We start from the raw sequence: 17,545 nt of genomic DNA on the forward strand, positions 1-17,545 counted from the left end.
TAGCAGCCCCTTTGAGACTCACTCAGCAGCAGCTTTCCTAAAGTCTACTTTCTCAGATGCATTGCTGAAGTTGACTGAAGTCTAGGAATGCTCCTGCTGCCCGTTTCTTTCTTTCAGTCTCTCCACAGACTGATTCTACAGACTATTAAGGCAGGGAAGACGCCAGCCACAGATTCAGGTGAAACTTCAGGGATAAACTCTTCGAGAACATGGCCACAGAGCCTGAAAAAGCCACAAAAAACTACGTATTCTTCCAATTAGTCTCAAAGGTGCTGCAAGATCTCGCTACAAACTGATTCTACAGACTAACGTGGCCATATTTTTGCATCATAGAAATACAGTCAGCCCTCCTTATCCACAGATTTATTTTATCCACAGGTTCAAGCATCCATGGCTTGAAAATATTCTCTCTCTTTCCCTTTGTATGTGGATATATAGTACATATATATATATATATATATATATTCCACATATCAAAGCTGGATATTGCCCTCTTATATAAGGGCCACCATTTTCCTATGCCATTGTATTTAATGGGACTTGTGCACCCACGGATTTTGTTCTCCACAGGAGGTCCTAGAATCAAACCCCAGTGGATAACAAGGACCCGCTGTATAGACTCATGCTTCTCAAAATGGAGGACATTTTGGAATCCCTCCTGGACAGGAAAAGGAAAATGGAGGACAGGTCAAGGAAAAGGAGGATGGATTGGTCACCTCTCTGCCTGCCTGAAGTCGTCCAATGTCTCTCTTGGTGGGAAGGACGGAAAGGGGGCCCTGGGACTGAGGGGTTTGGGGAAGCATTGCAGGGAGGGAAGGTGGAAGGCTGCCTTGGGGGGCTCTGGACCATCTCTGGGGGTTTCTTGGCAAGATTTGTTCAGAGGAGGTTTGTCAGAGTCCAATATAAGGGCTTGAATCCTTTGGGATTCCCTTGGAAGCCAGTGCAAGTCACACTCTCTCCGCCTGAGAGAAAAACAAGGGCAAACCTTCCCTGAGCAAACCCTAAGATAGGGCTTGTCCTAAGTGGGACTCGACTTGAAGGTACATCACCACCACAACAAAGGGAGAACGGGAGAATTTAGCTCCTCTCAGCTAGCCTGGAAAGTTACTTTAAAAAATAAAGAGTGTCCCTAGCCATGTGTAAAGTGATATCCTTGTAGCCAGTGATGCAGCCAGGTGTGAATTTGGGCAGGAAATCCTGGGCCCCACTCAGTAGAATGAATGTGCAAACACATCAATGTGGTTTACTGTATTTGAAGTGAAGTAATAGCCAATACCCTGGAAAAAGTGAGTTGGTGGAAGAGGCTGTAAGAGCATCAAGTTCAGAGCCTAGTATTGCCTAATAAATATTACACCACTGTTTTTAACCACTTATAAGCCGAAATAAAGGACAGTCCTCTTATAGTAGAAGGGCCTGCTACAGGTCAATCAGTAACATGAAGGCATATACATATACTTTGACAGAAGTGCTTAAGGTGTAGGATTTTGTCCTCTGTTAATTTAGGTTTGTTGTGAACTTTCAAGCCATTTCTGACTTATAGCAGCCCTAAGGTGAACCTATCAAAGGGTTTCTTAGTCCAGATGAGGTTTGCCATTGCTCTCTAAGAGAGTGTGGCTAGCTATTAAGAAGTCTTGTTTTCAGGCAAAAATTAGGCTGGGGAAAAAGAGCAAATAAAAGTCCAAACTTGCTGAATAACACTCTACCAAATTCTTTATTATCCCTTGCATCTGTGCACTACACTGTTCTTTATGGCCATTTGCTCAATCTGGCTATCTCAAGTTTACACCCATGGGAATCATATTCTCAGTCTTTGCTGCCTCTGCAAGTTATCAGTTTTCTGCTGCACAAGCATCCACATGTTGAAGATTTAAATGTACTTTTTGGCACTGACTATCACGGCATAGAAAAACCCTGAGTAAAAAACATAACAAAGAGGTTTTTAAAGTGTGGAGAATTGCATTTATATAGACAGTGATATACACCTTAGCATTTTGTATATGTGACAATCCATTATGGTGTAGGAGAGATACAGCTGGGAAGCAGCCTAATTCTGCATCAATTCTGTTGAAAGACCCTTCTGTTGAGCCTTCTCTCCCTTGACTGTCATGTAGCATCAGTATGCTGCAGATGGAAAACTGTGCTGCTCTGTTTGGCTTTTCTTGAACTGCTTCTCTCCTCAGCTGGTCTCTCTAAGCACTCTGTAATATTAACTACTAGTGGTTGTGTTTGCTTTTGACTTCCTCCTGCATTCCTTTTTCCTTTTGCGCTGTGCATTTTAGACTGTAAGCCTAAGAGCAGAGGCTGATTCATTTTTATTGCTCTGCAAACCACACTGTGAACCTCTTTAGTTAAAGGGAGAAGTAAAAATGCTTTTAATTCCTTTTATGCAAATAGACTGCAATATCTAGAGGTTATTGGGATGAATCAAGTTATTGTTCTGGTGGAAAGAAACATTTGCACTAACACCACAAAACTATTCTTCATAGAGCTTTTATGTCCAAGTTTGATCCACAGACATTATCTTTCCAGAAAAATCACAGTACTTTCCCCACATATCACCATGTTAACAGGTACTACTTTGTTGTTGTTAACTACCCTCAAATCAGCCCCAACTCATTCATTACAGCTTAAGGATGAGATACCTCAGAGACAGCTGGGGACCAGTAAGGGCCCGTGAGGGACAGGAGCAAAGGGTCCGCAGGCCCTGCTCCTGTCTTTGGGGCTTCCCTAGGCCGGAGGTGTCCTCCGAAGAACACCTCCAGCCTGGTGAAGCCCTGCAGGCAGGAGGAGGAGAGGAAGCTGGTGGCCCTTGCTCCTGTCCTCGGGGCTTCCCCAGGCCGGAGGTGTCCTCCGAAGGACACCTCCTGCCTGGTGAAGCACCATGGGCAGGAGGAGGAGGAAGCCAGCGGCCCCTGCTCCCGTCCTCGGGGCTTCGCCAGGCCGGAGGTGTCCTCTGAAGGACACCTCCGGCCTGGCGAAGCCCCGCGGACAGGAGGAGGAGAGGAAGCAGGTGGCCCCTGCTCCCGTCCTCAGGGCTTCCCCAGGCCGGAGGTGTCCTCCGAAGGACACCTCTGGTCGGGTGAAGCCCCGAGGGCAGGAGCAGGAGGCCGTCCACCCTTTCTCCCTCGGCCCTTTGCTCCATGCGAAAGGGCTCCATGGAGCCTTTTCGCACGGAGTGAAGGGAGGCCGAGGAGGAGGAGGCTGGGCACACGTCCCAGCCCTCTTCTCTGCAGCCCTTCGCTCCGCGTCAAAGGGCTCAATGGAGCCCTTTCGCGTGGAGCGAAGGGAGGCTGAGGAGAAGGAGGCTGGGCACGTGGCCCTTCGCTCCGCGCAAAAGGGCTCCATGGAGCCCTTTTGCATGAAGGGGAAGCCATGAGGGAAGACGGCTGGGAGGAGGAGCCAGACGCGCATGCACTGTCTCCTCCCAGGCGCCATTTTCTGGCTTCCCACTGTCTCAGAGAGACAGCAGGAGGCCCAAAAATGGCAGGGAGGAGGCAGAATGGGCATGCGCGTGCCTGTTCCGCCTCCTCCCTCGCCCCGTGCCTGGCGAAATGGCGTCACGTGCCACCCGTGGCACCCGTGCCATAGGTTCACCATCACGGGTTCAGAATATCACATTACATAACACATAACCTGCTGTGGTATATACAGTAACATACTATGGTTAAAAACTTTTTTGTGTTTCAAAACTACAGTATGATTTGAGGGGCGGGTGAACAGGAAAGACAAATCCAAAGCACACTCAATCACATTAAATTACGTACTTCTTTCACTGGTGTCTACAGAATTTCAATTTATATTTTTTTCTTTTCTCTGAAATCATTAATCCAAGGTGGCAATCCTTTGCACACTTACTTAGAAATAAGCTTTATTGTAGAGATTTACTTCCCTGTAAACACGTTAAATGTAAATTAGTCGCTGGAAGAAAAATCATTTTAAATCCTCATGTTTTTTGGTTGTTGCTACTGTATTTGCCAAGCCAGTATGAATACATCCTAATTTTGCAATCTAACGTTCATAGTTAGGACTCACCTCTATTGAAATTGGCATTATGATTCAGTGATGTCTCCAGTACAGAGTTACTACACTTCACTTCTAGTGTATCTCTGGCAAACAGGCAAATGATTAAGTTATTTTTCAAAGGAAAAAAAAACAACTTTTTCTTTTCAGAAGTAAAAGAAGAAGTCTTTGAAAACTAATTATAAACAAAAAGTACTTTAACAATTTTGCTCCAGAGATACTTTTAACTTAATAACTTCGTTCAGAACTTCAAGTTTTTCCAATAAACAAAACAGATCTAAAAAACAAGCTTATAATTAACTAAGATTGCAACATTCTACCTACCATCTCCAGAGTCCTTACATGGATCTTGTTTACTTGTACTTTTGATCATTCATCAGTCAACTGGGAAAAAGAATTTTTAAATGTTTGAGGAGTTCTTAATGATTTACTTGCCTGGGGTAAGTTCAAGTCAAAGAACTTATAACTGTGATTTAATGTTAGCCATGTTCCTTTCTAAAATTTTTCTGATGGATCTGCCCTCCAGATGTTGTTGCGGCTGCATGTTTAGCAACTCTACCAGCAAACCACGGCTTGCTCATCCTGTTTATGGATTTCATTGTCTCTGATGCCTCAAAACTGAAGACTGACAACATATACATGGAAATCTACTGAACACCCCTTCAAAAATTACTGTCTTTTAATCCTCACTACCAGATATTGTTATGTGCCTTCAAGTTGTTTCAAATTTAGTGTGACCCTATGATAGGGTTTTCTTGGCAATATTTGTCCTGAGGATTTGCCTTTGCCTCCCTTTGAGGCTGAGTGAGTGTGACTCACGTAAAGTGACCCAGTGGATTTCCATGGCCAAGTGGCAATTCAAACCCTGATTTCCAGAGTTGTAGTCCAATGCTCAAGTCACTACACCACTATCATACCAGATAGAAGGAAACAAAAGAGAGAGGATATTTTAAACTTTTTAACACAAGACTATTTTAACCTATTATTTTCCCTTTTGTTGGTTGGTATTAATGAAAGGGTTAAAATAAACATTTAGAAAGCCAGAAGAAAGAAAAATCTACTTCCCTATCTCTTGCTCTTTGCAGAGAGCCAATGGGGTGTAGAAAATGGAAGATAATGAACCACCGAAATTTGCTCTGCTTTTTAAAGATCGGTGTGAAAAATGTATAAATAATTCAGCTGGACCTGACAAAAGGAGTATTAAGTTTAAGTATGCTTTGATTTAGTCTGAATTACATCATTTATTTTAACAATTTAAGAGATGGATAGCAAGTTTTCAAAGAAGTTGGCATCTCTTATAGTTCAAGGCTGTTTCAGGGTTATGAAATGGAATGCTATTCACAATTCTACATTTTTTGCTTGTTTAGTAAAACTCAATACACAATATTGCAAATTTCCTGAAACACTGGGCAACAGGTTTTATACTTACCTTAAAGCTGTTACAACCATTCCCAGCTCTAGAAAGTCAAGCAACAAGGGCAACATAGCACTGATGCCTTATTTGGTGGTGACCTGCAAAGTTAGCTTACCAGCCAAAACCTATTTACTGTACTTCCCAGCACTGGAACAACTAGAGGGTACTAAGTCTCATCAACTCAGCCATTTCAGCTGACCTGAAAAATGAACTGTAGATCTCATAGCTCCATGAGCCACACAGAGCTGTTGTTTTTGTAGATTTGTGCCTTCAAGTCATTTCCGACTTATGCCGACCCCAAGGCAAACCTATCATGCTGTTTTCTGTGTAATTTAAAGCCTCACCTCCAATCCATCTCTGACCATGTTTTCTCCTGCAGCTTTTCTGAGATCCATTTGCTGCATGTTGTAGGGGACAGTGTTTGTCACAGAACTAGTATGTATAGTCTAAATCTTCCTTTGGGTGGCAGAGACATATAAATTTTAATTCTTCACTCAGGCAGTTCTTCCCCATCACAATATTGAGACCCTCCAGTTTAAATAATTGAGAAGAAACTATTCCTGTTACAGAGGATATTCCACTCATGTGCCCCCATATGGCAAACTAGTCTAAAGATTACCTTTGTAGAAATTATATTTCATAAGTGATGTGTTGGTTAGAGCCCAACACATCCTTTTCAAAATTTCAGGTACTTTATTTGTAACTCCAGAATACCCAAGCCTATCATTCGCAATACAATTGGAGAGGAAAGACTACACAGAGAAATATATCATCAACAAAATTTATTTGCCTAATTAAGATGCCAAAAAGAAATCTGATATACACATAAACAGATGCATTTAAATAAGTAAAAAGCATGAAAGCTACACATTTACAATGGGAAAGTTACAAACTGAAATTTGTCCATATATTCTTAAATTCATGCACCAGCTTAATAAGCGTTACTAGTATCATTTGCTTTGAAAATAAATTCAAAAGGGGTTTTATATCTTATTTTGAAGATGGTCAGATATGGATGCACCATTAAGTTGTAATTTAGGCACTGCATGCATGAGGTTTAAAGTGTCTGCATTTCTCTCTTCCCATGTATGAAGTTGATCATTTCACTTACGCAGGGGATCCATTCCAGATCCCCCTGTATAAGGGAAAATCCGCGCATACACCATTATTTTAATAGTCACTCAGCTTCCACATAAACTGGAAGCTGCGTATTGTGCACCCGCATATGGCGCAGACACACTGTAACACTAATCACAGTGTTCAAGTATAGTACTATGCTATAGTTAACTAAAACTGGAAGGGAAACTTTCTGATCTCCTGGCAGCTTCACTGAAGACAGGATAGCACCAATGTTTGAGGCCTATTCATGTAATCCTAAAACATAATTTTATTTATTTATTTATTAATTATGGCATTTATACCCCGCCCTTCAGCCCTAATGGCTAACAGAGCCATTAATATCAAGTCCAAATACAGCCAATGAGTTAGATCCAGATTTAGTCATATTCCAAGTCAACCCACTAAAGACAATGTCTAATGCTAGTCATGACTAACTTAAGTCTCACTACTCTAAAATTCTAAGCATGAGAAAGAGGTGAAACAGGCCACCCCTTCTGAAGGTGGACTGGGGCCGTGACAAACACACACCTTGGCTCCAATCTGCCTTTTTGCTGGCTGAAAGAGGGCAAGAGCTGCTTCTTTTAGTACCAACAAAAAGCAATTTCTTTCTCCCTGCTGCGGCAGGAAGCTAGCTTTAAGATGCTCCAGCAGTGTATAAACGGTGTGTCAACAGAGCACCCAGAAGCCGTTCCACGTCCAGGCAGCTGGGTGGCTTGACGCTGGCTTCTGGGCATCTTGGGGGGTGTGTCATCTGTACACCACACTCCCAAGATGCCTGGAAGCCAGCTTTTTATGCTGGTATGTTTCACACCTAAATCTGGATCCAACCCAATATAAGCTATTTAAAAATTATCAAAACTGGGTGCCTGCAAGCTAATACCATTTTCAAAAGCTAACAAAAATGGTTTGGTAAATGTCTCATTCAAATATATACCAATAAAAAATTATAATAAAGTTACATGAACAAAATGTATACCACCTTTCTAAGTATAATATTTCATTTATAAATTCTGACTTTATGCAGAATTAATCAAAAGCAAGCTTCTCTGGGTTCAATGGAATTTATCTCAAGTAATAATGTATTGGATTTCAGCCTTTCAGTAATGTTGAGTGGGTTAATTTCTGGGTTTCTGGGATGTTATTTCCAGTTGTCAGGATATGATTCCAAAAAGTACAATTCAGCATAGTTTAGCATTTTGTTATGTAACAACACAAGTATCCTTACTACTGAGACAGTTCCACTAAGGTGGTTAAAAACCCACACAAAGCATTTTTAAAATCCCATGAAACAACTGTAGGAACTTTTAGAAAATTTGTATTAGTATGGGAGCTGCTTATCTGTAAACACCAAGTACTGCATCTAAACAACACAAGTTTGGCAGGACCAATCATGTAGATTGTTAATCTAGTTGCAACTCCCAGTAACATGCAGAACTCTTTCTGGTACAGCATTTGTGACAAGGTCAAAAAGTGTTGAAAGACTTGCGACATCAGTGAAAATCTGAATTTTTAGGTAGCTACTTTCATATCAAGGCCAAAAGCGGTGACTCTTGTATCTATACATTTTATGAACATTAAATTCTTGAAGACTTTATAGTTTCTGTAATCCAAATGATTGGGACACATCTGAAACTTTAATAATGGACAAATAGTCTATTTAAAGCTCTTACCACAACACAGTGTAATGAAAGGGAATGTTTGAATTATATAAGAGATGCCATCTAAATTGATTAATAAACATTAACCTTCACAGTTATGTGTAAGGATTACTTACTGGATGCTAATGTAAGTAAAGGTTCCCTGTTTTTTCAATATATTGCCGACAGGACTTGCAGAGCTTTGTCTATACTGGCTGCACAGCTTCATTTCACCTGCTGTGGCTGGCACAAAAACTTCCAATTATGTGCTACACAGCAAAAACTGGAAGCTGAGAAAATGGACTTATGGACACACCCCATGTACACAGTTGGCCCTTGGGACTTGTGGGGGATCTGTTCCGCCCCCCCTCCCCCCGTGAGTTCCAAAACTCACGCATATTCAAGCCGCAGAGACTTGAAAGGGGCACATGCATGTGGTGGCGCACCACAGGCACCCACCTCATTACCATTAATGGTGGTTGCCCCTCCACAGATTTTCAAGTCCTTGGACTTGGAAGGGCAACTGTATATAGAAATCCCATGAAGATTAATCTTTATACATAACAGAGAGAAGCTAATCTGAAAATGATTACTTGAAAATTTAGTGCTGTAATCATTGTCAAATGACAAGCATGATAATGATGGCTTTAGGTGCCCTTACACTATTTTCAGAATATGCCCACATACAGGAAAAAGTGCAACTAACATACATATTTAAGAAACCCACTCAAGTTGTATTGTTCCAAGATATAATGAAGAAAATGTATTATTTTCAGAATCAATTTCCCAAATTATGAAAACCCTATTATCAGCAATATGAGCTTGTTAATGTTATCGGTATCAAGAGTTAATATTTTTCAAAACAAAACATTATTTAACATTGTAATATGAATATGTGAGGCAGGCAAAGTAAGCTTGTTCCACCACATCATAAGCTCACATCCTCCCAAAAGTGGAGAAGACAGTTCCAACATATTCTTCTCGGTGTATGTGTAAACAAAGAGATCAGGTTCTAAAAAGTCACAGTCTTACAGATATAGTCTTGGTCTTTTGCACCAATGCAAAACATGCTTTCAAATAGAACATTTGCACATTTCATATAAAATGTATTGTGAAATATGGCTATGAAGTCCAACCTCCTTGGAAATTCAAAAGTCCACATACACAAGGAAAGCTTCCCATAGCATATAAGATTGGATTTGACTCTTATAGAGTGAAGTGCACTAAAAGGTCTCCTAGCTGCTTGTCACTTTTGCTAGCATTATTGTGAACATAATGACTTCAAAACCATGAACAGAACATAACACATTCATACTGTCACTTCAAGAGGAGGACATCTGGAAAAGTCTCCTTCCATTTCTTCAAAAGTAGCATGACAACACCAGGTGCTTTCCTTGCAGCAGATAGTCCTTCAAAGAGCTGTTGACCCTGATAAACTAACTGTAAAGCCAACTTGCTAGCATAAGTAACAAAACAAAGATAAGCTCACATGTAGGACAGACCAACAGAAAGGCAAAACAGAAAAGAAATAAGTGTCACAATTGGGCATACATATAATTTGTAATCCTTTATTGTTTGCAGTATTAAAAGTTTATGAAGCAGCCCATCAAAGTTCAATTCAGATTCTTTAAAGAATCTAAAGCTTCATATATAAATTGGATGATACTGTTTGTAACCCAATTTCTTCCTACAAGTTGGGCAAGAATTAACATTTTTTAGAGAATCCCGGAGGCACTGACTACAAAAAACATGACCGCACTTTGTTGATACAATGAGCCGTCCACTCTGCACAATTTCCGAGTATCCATCCATACAAATTGGGCAACTCACAGTACCTGAACGTCGTGTACTTGAAATTCCATCTTCCGGTAATTCCAATTCCCTGGGCAATGTATTAGTCAAAACTACATCATTATCTCTTGGTTCATCATCATCACTGCTTAATACACAGCTGTCAGGGAGCTGATGGCTTCTTGATTGTTGGTTTCTCTGTTGACAAGCATTTTCTTCAACTATAACAATGGAATCATTGTGTGTCAGATCAACTACAACTGGGTCTGAAGACTCACACGTGAGATCTACTACTTCTTCACAAGGATTTTCTTCAAGATCAATTGGTTCTACCTGTGAAGCACTGTCAGCCACTAAAGTGGTTATTCTACTTTGCTTGCGGGTTTGTCTAGAATTAATTGTTCCTCCACAGCGTTTTTTGGGAATTTCACTCTTTCCCATCCTTTCACTGGAAATGGATGGTGTGGCTGTGTCAGTTATTAATAGACCATTTTCAGTGCTAGGATAAGAAGCAGTGGCAGATGTCTGTAAGAAACCCACAGAAGTTGATGGGGATGGGGTGGAAGAGGCGATGGTTGAAAGACTGGCCACAGATTTCACCTCCAAATCATCAACTAGATTTGATGAAACAAGACCAGTAGTCTTCTTGTTCTTCCTGCGCTTGGCACCACAACGCTTGGAATCAGTTGGGCTCATGGTATGTAGAGGCAGGAAACTCCAAACTCAAATTAGAAGTCTATGAATAGATGAAATAAATGATAATTTTGACACCAAAATCAAATAGTCAATGTCTGCATACACATTCCCAAGCAATGAGCAACAAAACGACAGAACCACTCACAGAGATATGCAAACATATCTTTTATGTAGCCTACTTCCTGTCCCTCCTTACACTCTCTGGTTAGATATGTTTGATTCTTCTTTAGCTGGGCACATTTTTATTCTGTTCTGTATTTGGAATAGCAGCTGCTTGGTGAAATTCTGTCCAATTTGGATTCTGACTAGAGACTCTGGAAGCGGAACTATACAAGTATGCATACCCACCGACTGCATAAGCAAACTATATTATGTGACCCCAAGAAATAAACCTGTTTTTTGCCCACTGAGCCAGCAGTAGCTACAACTGAAAGTCTACAAATGCTAATGATATATGCATCAGTTTACACTGCCATGGAAACTATGTAATCCTAATTTAATTTAAAGAAAATTAAAACGGAACAGAAGCTTCAGATTTACTAACACACCTAGAGTAAGGGTGGCTGGTTTAAACCAAATAACTTTAGAGATGCCATTCAGAAACAAAACCTTCAACTAACATAAATTCAACAAAAACAACTCTGCATGTACTTCTGTATGTATTATTATGTATAGTCTACATATATACTCAGATTTAATAGGAATAATAAGCACTGCTACGGGTGTTTTGCTGATAGATGATCATATCGAAGCCTAATTCTGGATTGTTAATGTTAGAAAGCATTATTTGCATATCCCCAGCAGGGCTCATCCCCCAATGTGCCAGGGAGCAGTGCTTTGTGTGTGCCAGCCAATTATAGTGCGCCCGCATCATATGCAGGCACTTATGTTGGAAGCCCTGCACCATTCAATGAATGGCGCATGCGCCCGCAGCACGCCCCCACATGCATGAGCCCCATTATTCTCAATGGGACTCAAGCATAGGCACAACTTGCCTTACGCGGCGGGGTCCGGAATGGATCCCCGTGTAAGGCAAGGAACCACTGTACAGCTGTTTCTTCATTTTGGAAAAACTTACTACAGACTGAAACTGGTCCACAGACAATCACTCTGAGTTGTTTAGTGGAGTACAACAGCTTTAGCTTAAGCACAGAATGCTAGTGCTGCTACAGATCAACAGTATAATTATTGTTCAATGTGAAGCAGAACGTTCACATATACTTCTCATCCATCTCCTAATTCAAGTAAATTCATCGTAGCCATGGATGCTTCACCCTAATTTAATTATCCTTTTAAAAAACACCAGTTGACATTTACAGGGCTGAACTGCTGACAAGAACTCGTACATAAAAATGCAGTTGGCATGGAGGGAGGGCCTTTCATCTGCTTATGGGGCTCGGCATGGTGAAGCTATGGCTGCTTCTTTTCTCCCTCTGAGGTCAGGGTGGTAGCAGTTAAGATGGAGGGAGGGCCATTCATCTGCCTCTGGGCAGATGTCATCTGTTGACAGATTCACAAGTTGAAAGCATGGCCACCTTATGATACTACATATTACACACAACTCTCAAGGAAGAAGGGTGGTACTATGCCTATACAATGCACCCAAGAGGGATGGTACTGCAGATTTGGTTGGTGAAGAAGATTTTCAGGTAGCCTTCAAACTAGACAATTGAGCTCAGATTATAGTATCAAGAGAAGATACAGTGAGCAAAATATGAAATGAGCATAAAAGCTTAAGATGAGAAGGCTTTGGAAGTTCAATAGCAGTTCAGTCTTCAGAATAAATCAGATCTCTTTTTCCTGTATCAAAGACAGGTGACAAGCCTCTGTTGGATATTGTGAACATCAACGTATCAAGCAAATTCGTGAGATTGTAAGACTGTAATGCAAGCAACCTTCAGATTTGGACCTATTTGTTTCTTCAGTAACCAATGTATACAAGAAAATACTGTATACAATCTCAATAAAAGTGAAAAGGTTTACTAGAGAAAGTATATGTGGAGCTCTGTTTTCCTGATAAGGAAGGTACAATTTAATCAAGCAACCAAACCTATTCTCTGGGTCAACAGCATGGTAATTGGGGTGGTGGTGGTAGTGGAAGAGCAGTGATGGGTGACTTTGAGATTTTGTTTTCATCCTTAAGATTTAAAAGTCATTAAGATTTTAAGAGTTATTAAGTCATTCACCCCTTCTCATATGCTGAGGATATGTAAATAAGCGTAGCTGGATTTTTTTCCAGTCCCAGAAGTGAAAAAATTTACTAGATTTAAGGCCCCGAACACAGGCCAAAATATAACTGCTTCAGGTCACTTTGGAGGTATGCTGTTTAAATGACACACCCATTTTAAGAAGCCAGAAGCTGCGCCAAAGCTGTGCTCCAGTCCTTAGGACTGGAGTGTGATTTGGTGCAGCTTCTGGCCTCTTAGGGCGCATACATCATTTAAACAGCATACCTCTAAAGTGACCCGAAGCAGTTTTATTTTGGCCTGTCTATTCAGGCCCTAAGTATATGTGGAGTTCATTTTCCTGACAAGGAAGGTACAACTTTAACTCACTTTGCTAAAAAGTAGCAAAGAAATTTAATATATAGTGGGCATGTAACACCAGATGACAAGATCAGGGTAGCAGCCACAGACGATGCCATTCTGTAGTCTTGGACACAACTATAAAGAACAACAAGCAGACCCAGTCATTAACTGACACTAACAAGTATACGACTTAGGTTATCTTCAAGGATCAATTAAAAACTGACAAAAGGAGAGTGGAAACCATCTGCAAGATGTGACCCTTTGACAATAATAAAAACTTACAGAGGTTGTAAGAATCATTCAGTACTGGAACCAACTGTACCTAACTAGTTGAACCTGAAAGCACACTGAGAATTTTCAGAAGAACAAAGTGACCTGATAAAATGAACCATAAGGCACCCCAAGACTGTTGTTATACTGCCAGTGTTTCCACATTTCAATTCAACAAAGGACCTTTAAGGATGTATGGCATTACACATCCAAGGATCTTTGCAGTCAATGTGCATGCCTTTTCTAGAAAAAGAGTAGATTTTTTTAAAATAATGAGAAGATAGCCTGTGCCGCTTCAAGGGTCTCTGCACCCCTGAATTGAGAATTTGCTGCCGCCATGTATCTTTATCCTGAAATAAACACAAAGCTGCATCAGTATGTTTGGCATATTGGATGGCTCAGTCAGACCCAAATCATTTGGTCAAAACCAAATGCCATCGCTGGGGACCTGCAAGAAGGCTCTGGCGGCAGCAGCGGGTCTCTGGGAGGCCAGTTGCCATCGCTGGGGCCCTCCAGCAGGTCTCCGATGTCAGCAGTGGGCCTCTGGGAGGCCCGATGCCATCGCTGGGGCCCTCTAAGAGGCCCGTTGCCGCCACTGGAGCCCTCTTGGAGGGCCCCAGCAACGGCAAAAGGGCTAGCAAACAGGAGGAGGCCTCCAGCGCTGGCGGCTCCTGCTGGCTTTTTTGCCGGCCTCTGACGGGGCCTGGGGCCCCGTCAGGAGCCGGCAAAGAGGGGGAGGCCTCCAGAGCTGGTGGCCCCCGCCGGCTCTTTCCCAGCCTTTGACAGGGCCTGGGCCCCGTCAGGGGCTGGCAAAGAGGAGGAGGCCTGGCCCCTGGAGGGTGAAGCTCCGCCCCCGGAGGGTGGAAGCTCCACCCCCCCGGCTTCTGCCCCCCCAGTTGTCGGAGGGACAGCAACCCGGCCCCCGGCTCCAAAGGTTGCATACCCCTGATCTAGACTATAGAAAAGCTGCTCATCTTCTGAATATTGGATGGCTCAAGCAGACCCAAATCCTTTGGCTAAAATCAAAAGAAACGTATCTCTAGTTACAGAAGTATGGCATAACTTGGTAATGACATCTACATAGCAGAATCACTATCTAGACTAGAGGGAAGCTGCTCATATTACCTTCTGAATGAGGGCTTCTGATCAGAGAAGGGTGATAGGGATTCTGACAAATACAAAGCTCCTTAGCAATCCCTTTGTTCAAAGAACTCATGGAATATACAGAGATAGGATCTAGAATCATAAGGTGCTGAAGACCACCATCCCAGTAGCTGACCCACCCCACAGGAAAATCTCCCAAATTACAACCAGCAATTAGAAAAGAAAGGGATCTGCTAATGGCTGCTCCCCAAGCAGTAACACCCTAAGGCTGGACAAGCCTTTACAATTTCTTCAGTCCTCTAGGGCATCCCTGTCTAGGGCACGTTTGATCAATACTAGATTAAGGCCATGTGACGCTAGAGCCTCCAGTTCAGCAACCGGAAAAAAGCTTATGAACACAACTAAAATTCTGAAACTGCCATGCCTAAAAGCCAGAATCTTTGCCTTCCAAGAGCGTTCTTATTTTATCTGTTACAGAAAACCCTTGTGAAAGAAACATTTTTTTCATTTCTTCTGCCAATCATATCAAGAGAAAGGGCTGGCATCACACAGTCTGCCCTCTGTATCCACAGATTTTTTTTATCCACAGATTCAACCACCCAGGGATTGAAAATATTCCCAGAATACAGTCGGTCATGGATTTTTTGTCCACAGCTTGAAAATATTTGAATTCCAATAAGCAAACCTGGGTTTTGCCCTTTTTATATAAGGGACACTATCTGATTGCTCCACTGAATTTAAAGGGCATCGAGCATCCACAGATTTTGTTATCCATGGGGGGGGGGGTGTCCTGGAACCAAACCCCAGTGGTTAGCAAGGGCCAACGGTATAGAAATTTCAATAAGCAAAACCTTGATTTCACCATATTATATAACACTAATGGTTTTAATGGGATTTGAGCATCTACGGGGGTCCTGTAACCAAACCCTAGAGGACAGACTGCGATTCGCAAGCTGAAACTTGATAGAGGCCAAAACTTGAGCTTCACTCAAGGAGGCTCTTGAAGGAATCGCACCCAGGAGGAGCAAGGGCTGCCTTTTTATGTCTAAACTGGATGCCATGACTCAGCACTGAAAGGCAAACACAGAGAGGGAGGGCAATGGCAGCTTCCCAACTCCCTCCTTGGAAGGCATCATGAACAGGCTTGGAAGGTCCAGAAGAAGGAAAAGCAACACAGTGCTGTAAGTGCCTTTTTTAAAAATAAGCTCCCTTCTCTCCTGAACCTCTGTGAACCATTTCCAGCTGCATTCACACTGCAGGAATAGTCTGGTTTGACATCGGTTTAGCTGCCACGGATCGATGCTGTGGAATTCTGGGAATGGTAGTTTCCCAGAATTCCACAGCATCAAGCTGTGGCAGCTAAACCGGTGTCAAACTGGACTATTCCTGCAGTACGGTTGCAGCCTCTGCTTCCTTCCCATCTCTCTTGAACCTTTGTGAGCCATTTCCGAACCTTTTCCCACAGCTTGGCTTTCTAGAGTCCTGGGCTGCCATTTTGAGAACCCTTTAACTGCCCTTTGCTAGGGAATTCTGGGAACTGTAGTTCTTTGAGACGTTTAAGCCTCCTCTGTCAGAGAGAGCTCTGGTGCCACAGTAAACCACAACTCCCAGGGTTCCCCAGCAATGAGGCAATGCAGTTCAGTCTCAAGACTGGCTTATTCCTGCGGGGGTGTTTTGGACCCAGCTGCCTCTCTGCCTGGACTTGTTCCCCCTTTTCCCAGGGCACGCCCTCCGTCTCTCGTCCAGGAGCGATTCCCGAACGTCCTCCATTTTGAGCATGACTCAAGAAGAACGAACTGGCATTTAGATATAGGTTCTGAGCTTTCATTTGGTTTCTTGGTTTCCGTGGACGCCCTCCATTTGACTCCAGCTTCGTGGTGAGAAAGGTCACGGTGTTTGATTGGGGCTGAAGGCCTCAGCACAACAAGGCGGCTCCCCTCCTCCTCCTCCTCCTCCTGCTGCCTCCGCCGCCATTTCCTCGCCAGCCCGACTCCACTTCGAGGAGCCCTTCTCCTCCTTCCCGCCCCTCCCTCCTTTCCTTCCTCTTATCGAGAGCCCTCTCTCAGCAGCCACTCCCGAAGGGGGACCCGACGTCTTCACCGCAGGAAACGAGGCGCCGTTCGATAAAAACGGAGAGCATGGCCAAATTCAAAGCCAGCCCTCCTCTTCTTAGTCAGGCTCAAAATGGAGGACGCTTCGGAACTCCTCCTAGAGAATGAAGGGGGAATGGAGGACCCTTCGTTGGGGCGCGTGTGAAGGCAATGGGGAGGCACCCACCCCGCCCCACAGGCTGCCCCCGACCGAGTAAGAGCAAACCCAGCCTCAGCCCCTCGTTGTACCCACCGCCGGCCAAAGGATCCGTCCAAACGGCTGCCTTTCCTTCCTCTCAGGAGGACTCTTATAAAGACTCTCAGCTCCTCGCGGCAAGAATGTTGACGTCACTTCCTCCTCCTCCATGCAAACCCCTCCCGTCCCCACTGGTCGGAGACGCTACTGCGCCTGCGTCGCCTCGCGAACGCGGACAGTCCTTCCTGCATCTCTGTCTCGCTCACGCACGCGCGCCACTACCGCCTCTTTTTATTTAAGGCGAGCATAGGGCATGCGCGGAGGGGCCTCACTTCCCTCCTCCTTATCCATCAACACGCCCAGCCCCTCCCACTCCTTCCCTCCATGCCCTATTGGCGGCCTTTCTTTGTAAGCGGAGTGAAGCGCATGCGCGGAGGGCACTCGCCTAGTCGCCTCTCTCTCAACAAGTCTCCCTCCCTCATTAGCGCCACATATGGCCGCTTTGTAAGCGCATGCGCGGAAGGCCCTCCCCTACCTCCTTCTCCCTCAACACACCCATCCCTTCTCCCTCCCTCATTAGCGCCACATACGGCCGCTTTGTAAGGCGAGTGAGGCGCATGCGCGGAGGGTCCTCGCCTACTCCGCTCTATTCACGCACCCTCCCTTCTCCCTCATTAGCG

The 17,545-nt window shown here is 43.5% G+C and overlaps 1 pseudogene across 1 annotated transcript; it reads right to left on the reverse strand.

Moving 5' to 3' along the window:
• Positions 1–6,199: 6,199 nt before the first annotated feature.
• On the reverse strand, positions 6,200–17,173 carry LOC149317367 (E3 ubiquitin-protein ligase RNF4 pseudogene; annotated as a pseudogene). Its single transcript, XR_016280624.1, has 2 exons — positions 16,923–17,173; positions 6,200–10,717 (listed from the first exon to the last, which is right to left on the reverse strand). The product of XR_016280624.1 is annotated as an E3 ubiquitin-protein ligase RNF4 pseudogene (transcript).
• Between the last annotated feature and the right edge of the window lie 372 nt (positions 17,174–17,545).

Source organism: Sceloporus occidentalis, unplaced genomic scaffold (genome assembly GCF_023333645.1).
Source record: "Sceloporus occidentalis isolate IW3139 unplaced genomic scaffold, rSceOcc1.0.p SCAF_3, whole genome shotgun sequence".
Classification (NCBI taxonomy): Eukaryota; Metazoa; Chordata; class Lepidosauria; order Squamata; family Phrynosomatidae; genus Sceloporus; species Sceloporus occidentalis.